This window comes from Leuciscus leuciscus, assembly GCF_965113295.1.
Source record: "Leuciscus leuciscus genome assembly, chromosome: 2".
Taxonomy (NCBI): domain Eukaryota; kingdom Metazoa; phylum Chordata; class Actinopteri; order Cypriniformes; family Leuciscidae; genus Leuciscus; species Leuciscus leuciscus.
Window position 1 is genome coordinate 64,520,009 of NC_138726.1, and position 6,971 is coordinate 64,526,979.

The 6,971-nt window shown below is 41.3% G+C and overlaps 1 protein-coding gene across 2 annotated transcripts in view; it reads right to left on the bottom strand.

Annotated features, from left to right (window-relative positions):
* The window catches only part of LOC309492588 (adenylate cyclase type 4), a 69,330-nt gene extending 64,965 nt beyond the window's left edge, over positions 1 to 4,365 (bottom strand). The window contains exon 1 of one of the 2 annotated variants that reach the window (XM_082161568.1): positions 4,224 to 4,365. The gene's annotated coding sequence lies outside the window, so the exon portion shown is untranslated. The remainder of the gene's footprint in view (positions 1 to 4,223) is intronic. The other variant, XM_082161569.1, reaches the window with a different exon arrangement.
* Between the last annotated feature and the right edge of the window lie 2,606 nt (positions 4,366 to 6,971).

Here is a 6,971-nt window from a genome sequence, read left to right on the forward strand (position 1 = left end):
TCTAAACCTGACTCGCGTCTTCCGCTGCGGAACCACCCAGGCTTCGTGGTGGCGTGTTGGAGCCGGAGTGAACGAGACCATGGCTGATTGCAACCGATGCTGAGGAACGCACGGAGTAGACGCGGTCGGAGTCAGCGGGTTAGTAACGTTAAACACTGATTTGTGTGCATCGGCACGTGATGTTTCAAGAGCCAAACACCGGTCTCTCAGCTCGGCCTGTCTCAATAAAAGGTTGTGGATCTGTTTCTCAACAGCTTCCAGCTCAGACTGCAGTGCGTGAAGCTCAAATGTGTCCTCACCTGCACCAAGCGGTAGACTACTTACATCTGATATATTCGCCATTTTAACAGATGGACAGTGAGTTAGCAACGAAGCTACCAGTGATGCTATCAATATTAATACTAATTTATATTATAAGTTTGTTTGTAAATGAGTGTGGAGAAGACGCGTTCAGCCGTGATCCACGGACGTAACCTTTAAGAGTATGCAGCGTTGGATCACTAATAGGCTTGAGACGCGTCTGCTCAACAGTCCGCGTTGTAACTACGAGGTTTTTTAGTGGTAGGGGTGTAGAGTAGACGCACGATAGGCGAAAAAAAAGTGTTTGTTTATAAGTGAGTGTGGAGAAGACGCGTTCAGCCGTGATCCACGGACGTAACCTTTAAGAGTATGCAGCGTTGGATCACTAATAGGCTTGAGACGCGTCTGCTCAACAGTCCGCGTTGTAACAATGAGGTTTGAGCAGTAGTGCTTCTCAGTGAGGAAAAGTAGAAAATGTTCGTTGTAAGCGAGTTTAAAGAGAAAAATCAAGAATTATAAATCAAATCGATAGAGCTCCAAAAACAACAACGCATTCAGACGCAACGCATGATAATGACAGGACAAGACATTACTCACCGTGTTTGTTGAGTGTTTCTTATTCACCTGAGCTTTTATGAACTCAAAGGCGCGAGAGAAAATAAATAAATAAAAATAGCTGAGCGCAAGGGTGGCGCGTTAACAGGCTAGCGAATTACTAGCGTGTTGTGCGTCATGGTTGGGTAAGCTGTATTTAGTAGTAATATAAACAACTAGAAATTGTAGTAAATGATGGTTCAAAACAAGGAAATACGAGGCTAAGACGGAGCTTACAGCTCCGAAGCAAACACACTCACAGCAGGCAGCGAGAAAAATCAAGAATTATAAATCAAATCGATAGAGCTCCAAAAACAACAACGCATTCAGACGCGACGCATGATAATAACAGGACAAGACATTACTCACCGTGTTTTGATAGAGTGACTCTATCTGTCGAGTTACTGAATCTGTCGAGTTACTGGGAGAGAGTGACTCTATCTGTCGAGTTACTGGGAGTGAGTGACTCTATCTGTCGAGTTATTGGGAGTGAGTGACTCTATCTGTCGAGTTACTGGGAGTGAGTGACTCTATCTCTCTCGAGTTACTGGGAGTGAGTGACTCTATCTCTCTCGAGTTACTGGGAGTGAGTGACTCTATCTGTCGAGTTACTGGGAGTGAGTGACTCTATCTGTCGAGTTACTGGGAGAGAGTGACTCTATCTGTCGAGTTATTGGGAGAGAGTGACTCTATCTGTCGAGTTACTGGGAGTGAGTGACTCTATCTGTCGAGTTACTGGGAGAGAGTGACTCTATCTGTCGAGTTACTGGGAGTGAGTGACTCTATCTCTCTCGAGTTACTGGGAGTGAGTGACTCTATCTCTCTCCAGTTACTGGGAGTGAGTGACTCTATCTGTCGAGTTACTGGGAGAGAGTGACTCTATCTGTCGAGTTACTGGGAGAGAGTGACTCTATCTGTCGAGTTACTGGGAGTGAGTGACTCTATCTGTCGAGTTACTGGGAGAGAGTGACTCTATCTGTCGAGTTACTGGGAGTGAGTGACTCTATCTGTCGAGTTACTGGGAGAGAGTGACTCTATCTGTCGAGTTACTGGGAGTGAGTGACTCTATCTGTCGAGTTACTGGGAGAGAGTGACTCTATCTGTCGAGTTACTGGGAGAGAGTGACTCTATCTGTCGAGTTACTGGGAGTGAGTGACTCTATCTCTCTCCAGTTACTGGGAGTGAGTGACTCTATCTCTCTCCAGTTACTGGGAGTGAGTGAATCTATCTGTCGAGTTACTGGGAGTGAGTGACTCTATCTCTCTCGAGTTACTGTGAGTGAGTGACTCTATCTCTCTCGAGTTACTGGGAGTGAGTGACTCTATCTCTCTCGAGTTACTGGGAGTGAGTGAATCTATCTGTCGAGTTACTGGGAGTGAGTGACTCTATCTGTCGAGTTACTGGGAGTGAGTGACTCCATCTCTCTCGAGTTACTGGGAGTGAGTGACTCTATTTCTCTCGAGTTACTGGGAGTGAGTGACTCTATCTGTCAAGTTACTGGGAGTGAGTGACTCTATCTGTCGAGTTACTGGGAGTGAGTGACTCTATCTGTCGAGTTACAGGGAGTGAGTGACTCCATCTCTCTCCAGTTACTGGGAGTGAGTGACTCTATCTGTCGAGTTACTGGGAGTGAGTGACTCTATCTGTCGAGTTACTGGGAGTGAGTGACTCTATCTCTCTCCAGTTACTGGGAGTGAGTGACTCTATCTGTCGAGTTACTGGGAGAGAGTGACTCTATCTGTCGAGTTACTGGGAGAGAGTGACTCTATCTGTCGAGTTACTGGGAGTGAGTGACTCTATCTGTCGAGTTACTGGGAGAGAGTGACTCTATCTGTCGAGTTACTGGGAGTGAGTGACTCTATCTGTCGAGTTACTGGGAGAGAGTGACTCTATCTGTCGAGTTACTGGGAGAGAGTGACTCTATCTGTCGAGTTACTGGGAGAGAGTGACTCTATCTGTCGAGTTACTGGGAGAGAGTGACTCTATCTGTCTCTTGAGTTACTGGGAGTGAGTGACTCTATCTCTCTGATCTGGGATCAGACTCTCCTCTTGACGCTCTTTGACAGAGTGAGTCACAAACATCACAAATCCCTTCACAATACAGCATGAGTCAACGACTAACAAAAGAGCTGGTGTGTGTGTGTGTGTGTGTGTGTGTGTGTGTGTGTGTGTGTGTGTGTGTGTGTGTGTGTGTGTGTGTGTGTGTGTGTGTGTGTGTGTGTGTGTGATTCTTCCTGAATGAAATCTTACCCACATACAGACACACACACATCAGAGGAAAGATCCCAAAACCCTGAATACACATGACATTCACAAGCATGAAAGAAAAGAAAGAAAAGAAAAGCAGGTGAATAGAGGAAATAAAGCATTACCTCTGAACGCTTCACATCAAACCCTCTCCTCTGCTTCGTTCTCTTTGTCTGTTGCATTATTTGCATATCTGGGCTTTTCATATGACACTGTTTTCCATAAACTCGTCCCTAATTTTCCCTGTAACTCACTCATTATGACTGTCGCTTCATCCCACTGTCCAGAGCATTGTGTACATGTTTACAGTTATTGCTTTATCTGGCATCTATAAACAACGTAAAGTACATCGAATATTAATATAAAAGCGTTACTTTAATAGAATGTTCGTTCGAAGTGATCTGGACGTCAATGACACGTCACTGCTCGTTTTAGAACGTTCAGAGATGAGAACATTCAAATGTAACGTTTCCATAATGTTTGAAGAATGATACAATGTTTCCATAACCAATAATAAACATTTAAAAAAAGATATTAACAAATGGAAGTTTTGAAACATAACATGAGCGAAACGTTCTGAGAACATATTTTTTTTATTGTTTTAATCCTTCAAATATCTGATGTAAATATGATTGGCAGCTGATCTAAAGAAATGATAAATGATAAATTAAGTGTCAGATGGGGTTTAACAGAAGAACATGACCGAGCAAAATAAAGCATCCTCATCCTCCATGTTTCCATGTGAGAGAACTGGGCAACACTTTATATCACAGCTTCTTTGTTACATAATAATATCAGTAAATTATGTATAATTATATGCAGCGAAAGCTAATCCTATAGTGAGTAGGCTACATGTTGCTAATTGTTAATACTCAGTAGGCCTACTTAAATATATAATTAGCCTACACTGTACTAATGACACCGTAAAGTAAAGTGTAACCCAGAGCTGAATATATAAAGTCTGATACATTTCTCAGTTTTCATTAAAAAAACGAAAAACTTCTCAACACACCAAACAAGCTTTTAAACACATGTATAAAACCCCCTTTTAAGCCCGTAAACCCGGATTAAAGTGACCGTACCTCCGCGCTGTGCTCTCCTCGGTCCTTCTCTCCGTCACGCTGTGCTCTCCTCGGTCCTTCTCTCCGTCACTCACTTCTCCAAATACTTGCGGTTCCATTTTTTGTTCTTCTGAACTGGACGAACCGGTTCGACAGCATGACTGCCGGTCCACAGCCGAACCCAAAGCTCATAACTCTACACTGCTGGCTTCAGCAATACATTTATCTTCATTTATTAAGGAGTATTTAAGCTGCTGCCCAGTAATGTCATTTTAACAGTTATTTTGCGGGTCAAGTCAAGTTTATTTACTTGTCATATATACAAAATGTTAAAGACAATCTGTACATTGAAATGCATTTGGTTGAGGCTCAGGCATTCAACAGTAGCGCGATACAATTCACTAAAGTTTAGAGAAAAAAAGTAGATAATTACAGTATAAAGTATATAAATATGCAAAACAAACATGTGTTTGCTTTGTATATTAAAATGTAATAATAATTAAATGTAGCCTATATTATGTGCAGTGTGTTTTGAAGTGCACAAAGCTCTCTGTAAAGGAAAGGTATCCAGTGCAGAACAAGATGAGTTTGACACTGAGATTATAAAGCTTATTTTAATTTTGAAAACATCACAATAAATTAACATTATGATTGCAAAAGCCTTAATTATATTTTAATGAGTGCAACATATAAGTAATAATGATGATAATAATAGACCAAAGATTGATTATGATGAATCCACCCAGAAATCAACACTCCCATGTTGTTCCAAAACTGTATGACTTTCTTTCTTCTGTGGAACATAAAAGAAGATATTCTGAAGAATGTTCATGACTGAACAGATTCCGATCCCATTTATTGTTCATTGTATGGACAACAAAATACAATGGTAGTGAATGGGAACCAAACATTTTTGGTTACCAAGATTCTTCACAAAATCTTCTTGCTTTGGAATGTCATTAGTTTATGATGACAGAATTAATATTTTGGGGTGAACTATCGCTTTGATAACGCTAGATGTGCTGTTGTTGAAGTATGTGATATTTGATATTTCTCCGTGCATCTTCTGTCCTGTTCTGAACACTGATATAAACCTGTCATCTGACCGGTGTCGAGTGAAGGACTGAAGGACAAAGCAGTGGAGAAACAGGAAATCATTAAAGTCTTGCAGTATCACTCCCTCGTGTGGTTAATCTATTCTATGACATTATATTTCGGCTACACTTTAAAGTCCCCCTGTGGTGAAAATGCAGCTTTTAATGTTGTTTATGGTGTTTTTAATATGCTTTAAGACAAACTATGTGTAAATTCATTCAATGTGAAGGCTGAACCTTCGAAGGACACACCACACAGCGTAACACGGGGCTAGTTGTCACACACTTGTTTTAAATACTTCCACACATGCTAGCCTGACGAAACTTGGTGTATTTACTGGTTGCCATATCAACACTATATAGAGAACAAATTGCCCCAAAATGATTTTGTGTGTGTGTGTGTGTGTGTGTGTGTGTGTGTGTGTGTGTGTGTGTGTGTGTGGAAGATATCCATAGACATTTATTAAACCATAGCAAAAGTACATTTCTTACTTAAGTAAAAAAATGTTTACTTATCTTCTTTATTTTTTTGTGTTTATTTAAAATTAGACATATCTGATATTATTTTAATCTCCGATATGTTATTTTACAGTTGAGATAGTTCTTTAATGCTTCGCTAACCAGCAGAAGCAATATAGTCCATGGGCCCAGGCCACAATTTTCACTAATTGGTACCACCCAAGGTGGCAAATTCTAGTTTGATTTTTTTTTTTTGTCCATATCTCTAGATGATAATTCAGCATGATAACCTTTTGTAAGTGGTAGCTTTGTCACAGAAATTAACCTTCAATGACACTAACCGTTGAGCCAAAGAATGAAAAAATCCTGTAACTTTATTTGAACAGAACATGTCATACAAAGAAAAACAAAATAATGATACCTTATTCATGAACTTATTTGGTCATTGCAAAATGTTTCTGTTTATTCATCATCATCAGCATCATCGTCATCATCATATTCAACCAGTTTCATTACATCAGTTTTCTCCTCCTCCTCCTCCCTCTGATTGCTGCAGGTTTGTAGCTTGCACATTTCTGTGCACTTTAATTTATTGGCAAGACAGGGACAGTGACAAGCTTGCAGGTCCGTGAACACTTGCAGGCCATAAGCTCCAGAACAGGAATTGGTGCTGGGGGTCCCCGCATCCAGTCTAGCATCAGCATACCTGTACAAATAAGTGGGAGATATTTCTCATCCATTTCGGTGAGGTGTCAAGTTTGAGAGCAGTACGTTTTCCTCGTCCTGCAAAAGCACTTACGCTATCACAACCCGTAAAGGCATGTACCCCTATAAGAGCATCACATAGGTCATCTCCAAGGAGCTGAGCAAGGTTGCTGATGTTGATGTACCTTGTTCGATTCTGAGTGCCAGATTTCTGATAAAGGGGGCAGTTCATCTTCTTATAGCATCCAAGACAAAGGATCATGACATCTGTATCCTCACTCACAATAACTGTGGTTTGATAGCCATTCTGGCTAGCATGATTTTCATGTAGGAGCATACGGGTATCGGCCTCCTCATGGGAAGATTTCAGCTCTTCAACAACATTCCAGTCTTTTTTTGGTCAGACAATAGCATCTCTCTAGCCTGGAAAGCCAGACCTACATCAAGGTGTTAGGTCTGGCAACTCTCCATAGACACGGCTCAATCCGAGGGGCGGGATAAACGGCTGTCT